Consider the following 16255-nt stretch of genomic DNA (forward strand, 5'->3'; position numbering starts at 1 on the left):
CAACTCACATGGAGGATTTATGAAATCCAGCAGGGTCTTACATGTGTGTTTGTGGTAAATGTTTTATAGCAAGTCTGTCTGAAGTTAAGGGCTTAGGGTTAGGACCCAGGGTTAGGACCCAGGATTGGTGATTCATTATTAACTTTCTCAGGGTATCCATACCAAGGAAGTTCTTAGCCTTTGGGGTGGCTTTGGGAGGTGGCTTCTAGGTTCTTTAAGATGCCACCTTTTGCTATGAGGGTGGAGAAGTGGCCCAACAGTGTCCCCTTCTGTCAAATACATCATGTCTCCTATCTTGTTAAAAGCACAAAAATAAAGAGTAGATCTCTCCCATCCTCAGGATTTGAATACATCCCTTATCTACTCCCACCCTAATGACTGCCAAATATACAGACCTCTCCCCTCAATGCCTGCACTGAATATCAAACTACTGAGAGTTAATAGTTTAACATCTCAAGCTTAATATAAAACCAAGCTTCTGAAATTTCCCTCAAGCTGCTCCTCCCAGATGCTTCCTTACCTTACAAAATGTCAGCTTCTTTTAGAGTTGCTCAGTCCAGAAACCCTGTATCATTTGATTCTTCCCTTTCACACTTAAATTCAACCGGTCAGAGAATCTTTTTGGTTCTTTCTCCAGACTGTCTCCAGAATTTGATGACTTCACAGATTTCTGCTGCCATCACCCTGGTCAAGCCATCATCATTTATTGCCTAGATTATTTATTTCAATAACCTCAAAACGTGATCTCCTTAAGATGCAAGGGGTCTAGGGTCAAAATACAAATAGGGCCCACCATAACATATATTTAAAATTTTAAAATTTATGAATGAAGCTAACAAATAGTTGCTTAAAATATGATCTGTCCTCCTACTTTAATGTATACGTTTATACTGAACAGGTAAAAAACAAACAAACTATAGTTTTAATATAACTAACAGTAAACAAAATATCAAAGATGACTGAATTAGTTACTATTGTGCACGTCTGGGAGTTCTATCAATAGACAAGTGATGTTTGGATGAGTAGTAAGAGAAAGACATTATTTCATTACTTTATGTATTTATCCTATAGATGTTATTTTTAAAAGTGAATTTCAGCAACAACATATGTTTTCATAATCAAAATTTTCACATAATTTATGTCCCATTGGCAGTTTTGTCAAGTGAGACCACTTTTATTGAATCACTGTCTTTTCAAATTAATTTTTAAAAATTAATTTCAATTTGGAGAAACTGTTCAGCTGAATCAACAATAAGGTTTGGAAATGAACCATGACTTTTACATATCATGTTCAAATATTGTAATTGAGGCTGCATACAACACATTGTCAGTATTGTAAACAATATTGCAAAATATTTAAATTTCATCATATAAACTATGATCACTTATATTGTCATTTTCATCATCTCTTAAAAATATTATAAAATCTAGATCCATCATGAATTTTCAGTCTGGACCTGCAGAAATACAAATGTAGAGAGAAGGGAGAAGGGAAAATTTTGAGCAACAAGGTTGCCAGTGACAAAGATGAGTGGGGGCAGGCAGGAGAGAGAGACAGTGGGAATCATGGAGTCTTAATAGCTGCAATTGCTTATGTCCTAACAATGTGCTAGGCATTGAGCTTTATATGTACAAGTGCCTTAAGTGAGATGTACCACGTGAGGAGACTGAAGCTTAGAGCAGTTAGGCCATGTGCCAAAGACAGCAGTGTGGCAGGTGGGGAGCCATGGACCCACACTCTTTAACCAAGGAAGCAAGGCAGAATTTACTAAAAAGCTTGGTGAAACCAGGTATAATTGGAAAAGAATGGTAGTAGCCCAGTATTGGAAAGCTATTACCCCAAGTGGGAAAGGAATAAAAAGGGGGACAAGAATCCACTGATAGCTCAGAAGTGGGTATAAGAGTGGGCCTCATGTAAAAATGCACATGAAACCAATGCTGATAACAGAGACTGTATTTGGGCGCTCCCATCAGCCTAGTGCAGAACCCATGTGAATTCAGTGGGAAAACTTAGTAGGAGTGCTTGATTGTTCTAGGAACTAGAATTATAGCACACTTACTGTTTGAATTATAAGACTTACATTGCATCTAATAAAGATGGCATGCTTATTTACTGTCCTTCCTTCCGAGGTAGGAAATGCAGGGATGGTGTCTCTTTTGTCCTGGGCTTGTGGAAGGAGCTGAGGGGGCAGAAGCCTCACTCTCTTACTCGCTGTGTAGTCACTCATTTATTTAGTGTTACTGTGTGCCAGGCACTGTTCTTGGTATTGAGGGTAAATCAGTGAGCACAACAGGGAGAAAAACCCTGTTTCTTCATACAGTTTATGAAGAGAAAAAAATCTATAAGCGATTAGTTACACAGTGTGTCAGACAGTGATAAATACTATGGAGAAAAATTAAGCAGGAAGGGGGATTGGGAGTGTCAGGGTGGAATGGGGGAGGGGTGAGAGCGATTTAAAACAGAAGTCAGACAAGGCATCGCTCAGAATGTAACCTCTGAGCCAAGATGTGAGGACGGCCAAAGAGCAAGTCACGTGGATCTCTGAGACATCGGAGGAACCTAAGAACAAAATCGCTAATGCTGGAGCTTGCCTGGCAAGGAGGCCAGTGGGCTAGTAGAGGAAGTGGGGCGTGAGGTCAGAAAGCTCACAGATTGTGTGGAACTTCTAGGCTATTGTAAAAATGTAGACAATTTGGTAGATTTAGAGATGCATCACCCAGCTCCCTTGCAAGGAAAAACTGGACTCCCCACTGAGGGGACAGTGCTCAGCAGACAGCCTGCCTGTCAGCTCCTTCAGGGTCTGCCCCCGCTGCAGACCTGTCTCTTTGGAGGTTATGCTCTTCCCAGCGCAGCCGAAGTCTGGTTACTGAGCAAGGTGGGTGGATAAAGGCCAGGCCACTTCAGTCCTTCGTGGTCACTGGATGGGGCATACTCACTCCTGAGCTTCCCCTGGTTGGCCAAGGCTTTGCTGGAGTTCAGTTCTTTCCTGCCCATTCTGCCTTCTTTCCCTTCCCTCTATAGGAGTTGAGCCCTCATAAACATCTTGCACCTCAGTCTTTATACGTCTGCTCCTGGAGACTCGACTGGTGACCACGAGATGTAAAATGTGTGAGAGAAAGAGTGGTGGAGGGTAAAAATTTGGGGACCTCTTGTTCACTGTGCACTTGTATGTGGGAGCCCCTATCCCCTTTCTCCCCCCCCCCCCACACACCCTGCTCCTTTGTTCTGGGTCAAGGCTAAAATAATTAATGAGTTAATTAACTAACGTTGTCAGAACACTATTGGTAGCTTTGGGCTTGATATTTAGATACAAAAAAACCTCTGTTTTCTGACTGCATGGACTCAGGTACTGGGTGCTGTGCGTTGGAATTTCATTTACCTGCCATGTGACCTTTGGCAAGACACTGAGTGTATCTGTGCTTCAGTTTCCTCATCTATACAATCAGAATTTGGTGTTATAAATGAGTTTATCTTTGCAAAACTCTCAGGACTGTGTCTGGCACATAGTAAGTGCTTAACAGATGTTTGTTAAATAAGACAACCAGCTTTATTTGAGCCCAATGTGAGAGAGGATGCATTTTATAGGTGGGTCAGACTCTTGTTAAGGGTCAGGTATGCACTAACGTTTTAGCTGATAAGCTTGTGAGTAGGGAGGTGAAATAAGGACTGATTTAGGCTCAGTGTAGAATCAGAGGGGAGAGTGTTGGTTGAATTGGAGCCATGTATTTAATCCAGGCCTTTTTGTAGAATATGAGTTCTCAAAAATGCAAAAAATAGTGTTATAAAGGACACATTAAAAATAAAGTGTTACTCCTTTGAAATGAGATTGAGGTTCACCCTTTCCTCAAAATCACTATTAATAGTGTTAATATCCTAAAGTACAGGGACTCACCTTCCTGTTCGGGCACCCAGAACACAGTCTTGGATTGCCATGCTGACCAGGAGCTTCCTGAATAAGGCACGGAACGAGAGCCCCACTAAAGATGGAAGTTTTGCTGATCTGAAAGGTAATGGCAGTGACAAATGAGACCTCCCAGTGGACCATAGCGAGAGTTAGTGGTAGGAAATTGCCATCAGCTCAGTGATTAAGGCAACATCAGCAGTCAGAAGACAGCAGCAAGGCAGGTGGCCTTGGTTTCACTGCTGCCTCATCTGATCTGTCACGCAGGGTGATGAGTCTGAAATCTGTCTGCAGGACCCACACACACGATTCTCGCCTGCTTCTCTCTCTGTTTTCTTTTTTTTCCCTGAGGATAAATGAGCAACAAAAAAATCTGGAACATCCAGATTATTAAATGTCAGAGCTATTGCTAAAGCAGCACACCCACTCTCCTTGGATGTTGAATGCAAGTTAAAATTACCTATGGGGGAAAAAAAAAGAGAGAAGAAAAAAAAAAAAATTACCTCTGGCAAAAGGTTTTGTGAAGGTCTTATTTATTCATTTTAATTCAAGAAAAATTAATGAGCACCTACTATGTCCCAGGCACTGGGCTCAGTGTCAATGATATGAAGATGAATGAGATAATTTCTTGTCTTCAAGGAAGTGACAGTTAAATGAAAGAGGTAACTAAATGAAGACAATGGTTATTGCATCTTTTTGTTCTCAGGTGGCCAAGGACATAAATGCCATGGCTATTATCGGGGAAATTGAGAAAACACTTAATCCAGCAAGTTGGTTGTTGATGTTCTTATTCATCTACCCCATGGAGTACTAGGTGAGCAATTGATTTGAAAAGGTTCAGCCTCAGCAGGAGAAAAGTATAAACAAACTATCCAAGAACAACACTTTCACTATTGGGTGTTACACTATGGCACACTAAATCTTGTTTCTAAGACCTTGGTTTGACAAGCATGTGAGGACTAAAGAACTCTATGGGGAAATCAGAAGTTGGCCTGGCTGAGTCAAAGACCAAAGGAGGCAGAGACTTTCACCTGAGTCTGGAAAGGATCTCGATAATCACCTCATTAGCGCTTCTTAAAAGACGGGAGTCCAAAGCCTGGATTCTGCAACTCAAAATGGGTGACCCAAGGACTTACAGATCATAGCATTCACATTCCAATCACAAGGCTCTGATTTAAAACAGAAAACAACATTATTGGGATATGATATACCTGCAAAAAAGTGCACAAATGTTGAAAAAAAGTACAGCTCGATGACTTAAGCAGAGGGCTATACCCATAAAACCAGTACCATGTCACGGTACGGAAAATTTCCAGTACCAGGCAGGCTTCCTTATGCCCACATCCAGTCAAATCACTCCACCTCACAAACATAACACTACTCTAATTTCTATTACCGTAGGTTAATTTTGCATGTTCCTGAACATCACACCAATGGAGTTATGCAGTATGTAGTCTTTCGTGTCTGGCTTTTTTTTCTCAACAATCTATCTGGAAGTTTATCCGTGCTATTGTGTGTATTATTCGTACTTAAAATGTTGAACATCTTTTCTTAGGATGACTAGCCATTTGTATGTGCTCTTTTGGGAAGTGCTAACTTAGTTCTGTGGGGGTTTGCATCGCCAAATTTTAGTGGATTGCTTGTCCTTTTCGTATTGATGTATAAGAGTTTTTTAGACTGTCTTCTTGCAAAACTCTTTAGTTTTAATCCACTTCTCTTTTTCTAAACGTGGGTCAATTTGTTTCTGTGCCACTTCCTCCCTTTCTTTCTCTCCTCTTCCATTTCCAAAACTCTCAAACATAAGCTTCCCTGATGGTTCTCCTCCTTTGTAGGACTAAAATTGCTTCCAAAATAGCAAATTAATGCTTAGATGTAAGTGGCTGAAAATCCTTTGTTTGTTACTTTAGCCCCTAGGTATTTATCTTTTAAAAGGAAATGAAGCCAACCAATAGAATATCTAATGATGGAAATTCAGAAATTGATAGGGAATTTTTTTTGAGGGAGATTGGGGGACAAGAATGACCAATGAAAGGCATTTTTTGGTATCTCAGAAATCCAATAATGCTGTCATTTCTTAAAGTTTTGTTTGAATTTGGTCCAGTTAGCTTTAAGAAATGTCGGACCAAGGAAAAAAGAAATTTATCAACAAATGATTGAAAAAAAAGCTTGGATCACTGGTTTTAGGACTATTTTTTTTCCAGCTTCGTTGAGGTTTAGTTTACAAATAAAAATTGCACATTTTTAGGTTGTACAACATGACTTTTAAGGTGTACAACATGATGATTTAATATACAAATGCACTGTGAAATGATTCCTAGTTATTCATTCATTTAGAACTAATATGACAATATGAATCGTTCAGGCAGGATTTGAGAGACCTGTGGGTCTTCAAACAGGGAAACGCATTTTCTAGGGGAGGTTGGGATGGAGTAGGGGAGATAGTGAATGTAGATGAAGCTCCATATAATTGCTATATCACTGATACAGTCTTTATATCTTGTTTGGTTAACGAGTTGCCTTACAACTGATTTTCCTTTGCAAAACCAGGTGGTATACTACCATGATTTCTGCTCTAACGAGTGACAGAAGTAGTCATTTTCTCTGCATGTGGGAAAAGCATGAATCAGTCCTTGCAGTGGGATTTTCAATAGGGCTCTGTCTGAGGTATGAGTTTATTAAATTTGGTTATAGGATTAAGGATTAAAACTTAGATGAGCTTAGAGCAGTGTATTTTTGTGTGTGTATTTAAGTGACTATAGGATATTTACATAGCATTATAAGAACATCTTTTTTGATGTTTTATGAAACTATGAAAACACGTTTTCCATTTCTTCTTAAGCTTTGTTGTTGTATGCTGATATTAGGTATTGTTCTTAGTGTGCAATGATGATGATTTTAGTTTATCATTCATACTTTTGCAGTGGTGAACACTACTTAACAGGGAGCCGCTGAGCAATTTCAATAGACTTAGAGATCGCAGTGAACCTAACTGAAAAGTGTTACTTTGTACCACACTTAGGAGCCACAATTCAGCACAAGGCAGCCCATCCCTGTGTTTGCATGAAATTAGTTCTGTTTTTAAATACAGATTATGTAAAACTTTCCTACTGAAAAGTAATAGTCAGTATTCTTGAAGCCACTAAGAATTTGTTGAGGAGATAGAGTGAAAACAAGTAAAGAAGTTTATCTTACATCTAAAGAGATACATTAAAGCCTTTATTAAATTACTGTGAGGTGATTGGAGTCCAGTTGCTTGTCTCCTTCCATCCACCTTTTGTTTGTCTCTTGGCCATTGTATTATAGTAGTTAGGTTCTTTTCAGCTGCAGTTAATGGTAAGCTTAATTCAACCAATGAAGACATTTATTACCCATGTAACAGGTGGTCAAGAGGTAGTGTAGGCCCTAGTCTTGAAGAGGCTAGGACGTTCTTTCTATATCTCTACTGTTCTGTTGTTGTTGTTTTTTTCCTTTTTTCTGCATCATCTTTATTCTCAGGCTGGCTTCTCTCGTTATATCAACATGGTTGGCAACAACATCTAAGGAAACCTGCTTCCTTGATCATGTCCAGAAGAAAATAACTGCGTCCATGTGTCAGACACTTTAGTTGTTACCCAATATCTATTCTTCCTTGTTTTATACCATGGTGGTTCATTTTACATGTCAACTTGACTAGGCTAAGGGATGCCTGGGTATCTGGTAAAATGCTATTACTGGGTGTGTCTGTGAGGATATTTCTGAGATTAGCATTTGGATCAGTAGACGGAGTGAAGCAGATCAGCCTCACCAATGCAAGTGGATATCATTCAATCTGTTGAGGGCCTGAATAGAACAAAAGGGAGGAGGAAGAGCAGATTTGCTTTCTGCCTGAGCTAGGATGCTGTGGGGACAGAGCCAGGAGAGCCGTTTCCAGGCTCTCACCTTCACGTGGAAAGGTGCTGGCTCAGGTAGTAAATGGCCATCATCTGTGATTGGATGGCTATCAGCTGTGGCTAGTTGGCTGTCAGCTGTAACCAGTGAACCATTACGCATTAATATAACTACCGTGGCTACGCTAGCAGCAAATGGGAGCTAGCAAGAAGATGGTGGCTGAACTAGCAAGGCAGATTGCAGTTAGCATGGTGGATTGCAGCTAGCAAGTGGAGTTGGTTGGTTAGCAGAGAGAAGTGGATGGCAGGTTGCGGATAGTGTGGCTCCTGCTTCCTGTGTCTCCAACCCAGCCGCCAACAAGAGTATAGTGGTATGACTCCCCTATCTATGGCTCCGTGGATGTTCCGTTTTGGCCTCACCATATCCTGCGTTCTTATGTGGGGAGCGGGACCAGAGACCCCGCATGACACCCTGCATGACAGATGCCCTCGGACATTAGTGCTCCTGGATCTCAGGCCTTCAACCTTGGACCAGGACTTACATGACTGTGCCTCTGCCCCCACACCTTTTATTGGCTTTTGAAATCATAATGGAACTTATGTCATCAACCCCCTGGTTCTCAAGCCTTTGGACTCAGCACTGAATTAAACCCTTGGCTTTCCTTGTTCTCTGGCTTGCAGATGTCGATCATGGGACTTCGTGGCTCTCATAATCACGTGAGTCAATTTCTACAATAAATTTCCATACATATATATACGTAATGGAATGAGAGTTTGTTGGTGGCTTAGTCCTTGAGGTGGAAGTCTGGTATAGAAAAGGGCAGATAAATAAGGTAGAAGGAGCTGGGACATCCAAGAGCTTTAAGAGGAGATATACCTTACTGGCTAGATTAATGAATTATGAAATATTGGCTTTGCCTCATGTGTTTGTAAGTTTTATGAACTGATGTCCTTGCCAATAGAAGAGTGGAATAAAGTCCATTCTTTGGGCTTTCTGAATCACTTTAGGTCATGTACTCATCCCTGGGCCAGAAATGGTCTCCAAGGGAAGCTAATATGTATGTCAATTGGCTTAAACCTAGGTTGCTGAACCAATGACTGGCAAGAGGGATGAGATTACAATGATTGTTTAAGATTATCCAGGACCCACACCTGGAACAGGAGCCTTTTGGGATCAGTAGAGCTTGGGTCATGTTGGGGGTTCTAGTAGGATGTGAGGCAATCCAACAGTGTCCATTAGAAGCATAGCTCTTCTCATTGGCATAACTAACAGACTGGTCTGAAAAAAGAAAAGTTGATGAGTTTAGCCCACTCTTATGATATAATCCTGCGGCCAATCTATTTCTTAGATTGCCTGGGTTGGAAAGTATAGACTAAATGATAGATGTAATTTCAGATTTAGCATGTTTATTTATTTATTTATTTATTCACATATGTGAATACATGTGTTTGCATGTAGGTACTGAGGGCGAGGTTCTCCTTCCTCTTGATCTTGTCATCTGAGAGAAGCTTGCCTGGTTTGTTAGCTGAGGATTGGTTGGAATTGTTTCCATGAGGCTTCAGGAATCTAATAGCCTAAATTGTTTAAGAGCTCAACAACTGATCAACCTCCGACTAGTACTCGAACTACTCTTGTCTTCTATTTGAGAGTAAGGTGAAGAGTGTTCTCTATGTGGAGAGAAGAAGGGATACATTTGCAATTTACTTGGACGAGGCACCACCTGTACTTCTGGGAAGCATCTTGAGTTAACTCTCCCAGATATCACACGCCCTTGACCAAGACGTAAAATTTGCATAATTTATGAACGACAGGACTGAAGAATTTGAGTAGATTACTGATTCCATAGGGAGTCTCTGAAGAAGAAAACACAGAATATAGGCTAGGAACCCTGCATTGTATTGTTTGGGTAACTAGAGGCTGAGAAAGCCACTAATTGCAGAGCAGTGAAGAAACTGGGCTTCAGGATCCAACCAATGGGGTAAAAAACCCTGCCTCTCCACTAATGAGTTTTGTGAATTTGGACAATTGCTTTATCTCTCTCTGTCTCAGTTTCTTCATTGTTAAAGGCAATAATGATGGTACATACCTTGTGAGAGGTTTAAATAAGAGTAAGGACAGAGTCTATTACATAGGGACACTAACATCACCAAAGACACTGCTGGTCACATGGGTCCCCAACTTCCTTTCCAGCAAGTTCTTCCTTTTGAAGAACATTCAGGTGGCATAGAAAAAGGGTTCTTATTTTCTCTCAAGTTGAAGACTCCCTTTTTACTAGATACCATCCCTCAGTAACACTGATCAGGAACTTTTCTTACCCCAGATTTCATTCATAAACAAGTTACACACACACACACACACACACACACACACACACACACCCTATAAAAGATCAATTTTGATGCCATTAGAAGCAATTATCAATGGGCTTAACTACAGCATACTACCAGCTGGGCAACATTCATCTTACATGACATTCAGTCGCGGTCTCTGAGCAGGTAAAATTGCGATGGCTCTATATGTAGGTGGCGGGGACTGGAGGGATCTCTGCTAATGAGCCAGTTGATTTTAGTTCAGTATAAAGAAACACTCTCTACAAGTTACACCTGTCTTAAAATTTAATTAGATGCTCATAGTCATGGTGAGTTGCTTTACTGGAGACTTCCAATCGGGTATAGGAGCAATCATTTATCAGAGATGTGACTGAGAGGTTCACACACACAATGCACGGTTGGACTATGTAATTGCTTGGATTATGCTTACTTCTGAGCTGCTTTGACTATGTCCTAATTCTTAGTTATGTCAGCATAAATACGGCCTTCATTTAGAATTTGATCTATCAATAAGTCATTATAACTCTTCACTTGGTGAGTTGTTAATGCCAGTCAGAATGTGTAATTCCTTGGAAAACCCAGCAGTCAAAACTACTCAAAGACAAAGCTTAATCACCCTGAAGCTACAGTTATTGAAGCAGTCATTGAAAAGGACCTTAATATGACAGTAAAAAACAAATAAAAATTGATGAGGCCAAGTGAAAGGTAAACACAGTCCTTTGAAGAGCATTTAAAAATTTCATGCATTTACCTTTATTCACTGCAAAAACAAGGCAATTACAAGACTTTTGACTTTTTAATTATACTGTTGCCACATATTTTAACTTTAATGTTTTGAAGAGTCTTGGATGAAATTATTTTAATTGAGGCCAACTCAATTTTTTCTTATTATTTATAATTAGATGAAATTTTCCCTTACTGTAATTTTGCTAAAGCCTTCAAAACAGCTAAAAAAGATAGTTATGCAATGAACAGTTATTTATACAACCCTATTTTCTCATCTAATAAACTTAGGAATAGCAAACAAAGGGGAGGAAGGAAGCTAATATTCACTAAGCTGTTACTCTGGTGAGCTGCCTTGCATTGCACACAGTATCTTATTTAACTTTTAAGTAACTTGGTGAGATAGACATTTAATATACTTTATAAATAAGACCTTCCAGAAACATTAAATATCTTGTCTATGGTCACTAAGTCAATACATACCGAAGCCAGGATTTTGACTTAGAGTTGCTTAAATCCAAATAAATTCCATCTCTGTTACTTTAAGGTGGAGGCCTTCCAACCTCAAACTCAAATGCCTTCACCAATAAATGAGGGACTCCGAAGGGTAAGTGGGAGGGGGTGTAAGACATGTAGAGACTGAACTGGAGAGTGCCTGTTTTACCTCAAGGTATTCACATTAAATTAAAAAAAAATCCTTTGACAGCTAAACAGACTCATCTAGCCTTGTCAGACATGCATGCCAAGAGTTTGCAATCTCTGAAATGCTGTTAAGTTTTCATGCTATAGATTGATTAAATGATTTGAGAGACATGATCAAAATGCAGTTTTGTTTTAGTCTTCCCTGATCTCTCTAATATTTTATTTAGTGGAAAAGTTTTTTTCTACTAGCAAGTATGGGCAGGTTCAGGGGATTTTTCACTCTTTTAAAAAAGATTTTTATTAAAAATATAGCTAACATACAATATTATATTAATTTCAGGTGTACACCATAGTTATTCAACATTTATATACCTAAAGAAGTGATCACCATAAGTCCAGCAACCATCTGACACCGTACCACACTATCACAGTATTATTGACCATATTCCCTATGCTGTATGTTACATCCCTATGGCTTATTTGTTTTCTACCTGGAAATTTGGACCTCTTATTCCCCTTCACCTTTCCCCCCATTTTTAGTTACAGTTGACATTCAGTATCATTTTATATTAATTTCAGGTGTACAGCATAGTGGTTAGACATTTATAAAATTTAAGAAGTGGTCCCCCTGACTAGTCTAGTACCCACCTGGCACTGTACATAGTTATTACCATATCATTGACTATATTCCCTATGCTTTTCTTTACATCTCCATGATTATTTTGTAACTTTGAATTGGTACTTGTTAATCCCTTCACCTTTTTCACCCCCCCATCTATCACCCAACAAATCTAGTACCCATCTTACACTATACATAGTTATTGCAATATTACTGAATATATTCCTTATGCTATGCCCTACATCCCCATGGCTACTGAGTAACAACCAATTTGTACTTCTCAATCTCTTCCTCTTTCTTACCCCCAATACCCCTCCCATGTGGCAACCATCAAAATGTTCTCTGTATCTATGAGTTTGTTTCTGTTTTATTTGTTTATTTTGTTCTTTAGATTCCACATATAAGCAAAATCACATTGCATCTGTCTTTCGCTGTCTGACATACTCCACTCAGCACAATACCCTCCAGGTCCATCTATGTAGCCACAGATGGTAAGAACCCATTTCCTTCCATGATCAAGCAATATTCCATTGTATATATGTACCACCTCTTTTTTACCATTTCATGAATTGACAGACACCAAGGCTGCCTCCATATGTTGGCCATTGTAAACGATGCTTCAATGGCCATATGGATACACACGTCTCCTCAAAGTAGCGTTTTCTGTTTCTTTGGATAAATGTCCAGAAGTGGGATTATTGGGTTCTTCTTTGTCTCTTGTTATAGCCTTTGTTTTAAAGTCTACTTTGTCTGGTATGGCTACCCAAGTGCTTTTCTTTTTCTTTTTTTTTTGTTTCCTTTTTCGTGAAATATATTTTTCCATCGCTTTACTTTCCATTTATGTATGTCTTAAAATCTGCAGTGAGTTTCTTGTAGGCAGCATATTTAAGGGTTTTGATATTTTTATCCTTTCAGTCCTCCTATATCTTTTGATTGGAGCATTTAATCCATTTACATCTAAGTTAATTTTGATAGATATGTAGCTATTGCCATATTATTATTCATAATGTTGATTTTTTTTTTTTTGTATGTGTCCTAAAGAAGTCCCTCTAATATTCCTTGTAATACTGGCTTGGTGGTAATGAATTCCTTTAGCTTTTTCTTGTCTGGGAAACTCTTTCAATTGTAAATGATAGCTTTGCTGGGTAGAGTAATCTTGGTTGTATGTCTTTGCTTTTCATTACTATGACTATTTCATGTCAATCCCATCTAGCCTGCAAAGTTTCTGTTGAGAAATCAACTGACAATCTTATGGGAGCTCCCTTATAAATTTACTAGTTGCCTTTCTCTTTCTGCTTTCAGGATTCTATCTTTGTCTTTAACCTTTGCCATTTTAATTATAATGTGTCTTGATGTGGGCCTATTTGGGTTTATCTTGTTTGAGAGAATCTGTGCCTCTTGGACTTGTATGTCTACTTCTTTCACCAGGCTAGGAAACTTTTCAGTCATTATTTTTTCAAGTTGGTTCAGAAGCCCTTACTCTCTCTCTTCTTCTGGTATTCCTATGATGTGAATGTTGTTATGCTTTATTTTGTTCAGAGACCTCTTATACTGTCCTCATTTTTTTGGATTATTTTTTCTTTTTGCTGTTCCAATTGCGTATTTTCGGCTACCTTGTCTTCTACATTGCTAATTTGATCCTTTGCTTCATCTACTCTGCTGGTAATTCCTTCTAGTGCATTCTTCATTTCCGTTATTGTAGTCTTCACTTCTGACTGGTTCCGTTTTATGGTTTCTATGTCCTTTTTTATCTCTGTGTTGAAGTTCTCACTAAGTTCCTTGAACATCCTTATAACCATTGTTTTGAACTCTGTGTCTGGTAGTTTGCTAGCTTGCATTTTGTTTAGTTCTTTTTCTGGAGTTTTGCCCTGTTTTTTTATTTGAGGCATATTTCTTTGTTTCCTCATTTTGGCTGCCTCTCTGTTTGTTTTTATGTATTAGGTAGATCTGCTATGTCTCCCAGTCTTGGTTGGTGGTCTTATGTAGTAGGTGTCCTATGGGGCCCTGGCACAGTCTCCCTGGTCACCTGCTCTGGGTGGTCCAGGAGTGTCCCCTGTGTAGGTTATGTGTGCCTTCCTATTATAGTTGAGCCTTGATTGTTATTGGCATGTCAGTGGATGGAATTGACCCTCAGGCTGATTGACTATGGGGTTTGGCCACATCCACAGCTTACAGGCTGCTGTGCGGTGCACTTACCCCACTGAGTGGGATTTGTGTCAGCTGGCTCTGGTGCCTGTTAAGACTGTCCTTTGTGTGTGCCACTTGTGGAACTAATTGAGCAGTGCTCCACTGTGGTCTGAAGCCAACCTCCAAGTATGTTCATTCTAGGGCCTTTTGGGAGGGGCTCTGGTGCAGGCTCAGATCTCCCATTGCCTGTGACTAGCCAGTGACTACCTGGTAGGAGCTATAAAGTGATCCACTGTTGTTTGCTGCCTGTATTAAACCTGGAGATGTATGAAAGAGGCCACGCTGTGAACTTAGGACATCTGCCACCAGTACCAGGCCTGGCGTAGCTCCACAAAAAGCTAGGACACCCCAAGGCCTGCTGCTACCTGTTGGCTCCCTTAAGGTTCAGCCACTGATAAAGCCTCATGCAATACACAAATTGGGTGAGGCAGGGTCTCAGGGAGCCACTAGAGTGGAAGAGTTGTATTTACCATGTTAATGTAGATTCTGGTTTGGTTCCAGTGTGAGCCTGGAGGTACTCAGCAAAAGTCTTAGAGCACATTGAGGCCAGTCACTGTCTCTCTGTGGCCTGTGGACTCTGATAGTTTTTCAAGAAAGAGTGCATTGTGAGCCAGACTGACTGTTCGGGAGAAAGTGCCTCTGGTATTGGGGGAGTTGGTTGGGGCAGGGTCCTAGCGGAGCTCACAGAACCAATTTAGATTCAGATTTTGCCATAGGCATGGGCGGAGGGTTCAACACAGGAAGGATGGCTCCCACCCGCAGGCTTCACAGGAGAAAGACCCCATGCAGGGAAATGGTAACTGTCCTCCAGCCCTCACACCAAAGCCACACACCTCAGTCTGCTCTCCCCAACCCCCTCTGTATTCCTTGGATGTTCCCAAGTCGCTGTCCCTCTGCTGGAACCCAGGGTGCATGCCTGCTAGTGAATGAGTCTATGTGTTGGCCCTTTAAGAAGATGTCTGGGTTTCTCACAGCCTTCTGTCCCACCTAGATGGTCAGAATCCCACAGCCAGATGTTGTTGTGGACTCCTCTTCCCAGCACCAGTACTCTGGGCTGGGGAGCCTGGTGTGGGACTGTTCTCACCTCATTCCTCTGGGAGAAACCTCCATGACCAAGCTATCTCTCCTTATTCTCAACTGCCGCACAGAGATTTGGGGTCAGCCCATTTTGCATCTCCGCCCCTTCTATCAGTCTTAACATGGTTTCTTTTCATCCTTAGTTATAAAACTTCTGTTTAGCTAGACTTCAGATGGTTCTGCAGGTTGATTGTTTTATAATTTAGTTGTAATTTTAATGTGTTCATGGGAGGAAGCAGGCACAGTGTTTATCTGCTCCACAATCTTGGATCTCTCCTCAGTGGATTTTTCTTAACTAAAAGACAGGCAGACAATGGATTTAAGGCACAAACAGACTCAGTTTAGAAATTAGAGTCTTCAGTCCTCCACAATAATCAAAATGTCATATAATTTGTCATCCATTTTCTCCTTTCCCTCAGCTGGTCCCTTGCAGTGGAAGAGTGTCATGGTCCTTCTTTTCTCTCTTCCTTACCTCTTCTCTCAACCCACCACTTGTTATTCCTGACAGAGAGAAAAAGAGGGGAGAGAAGGAGATGAGGTGAGGGGAAAAAGACTAAATAAAATTTTTACCTGAAATGGTACTGTTAGAGCTGGCTCAGGTGAATACTTAAGGTTTACTCTTTTGGGGTTCTTTCATCACTCCCTCCACAATTACCATCATTAGGAATTTTCTACCTGCAGTTGCCTTAGGATGGGGTAAGGGATGCAAATCAATGTCAGTGGATGTTTGGGCCTCTGTCTGCAAACCCTAGGATTTTTGAACCCCACCTCAGTTTTTCATTGCTGAGTCTTTTCCTATCTACTGGACCGGACTAAGGCTGACCTTGTTGAGGTTTTTCCTGCAGGCCCCCCTAAGAGCTCAATTTCCCCCTTATTGGAGATGTCCCTGGCAAGCTCCCCCTAAGAGC

This window comes from Rhinolophus sinicus, linkage group LG01, assembly GCF_036562045.2.
Source record: "Rhinolophus sinicus isolate RSC01 linkage group LG01, ASM3656204v1, whole genome shotgun sequence".
Classification (NCBI taxonomy): Eukaryota; Metazoa; Chordata; class Mammalia; order Chiroptera; family Rhinolophidae; genus Rhinolophus; species Rhinolophus sinicus.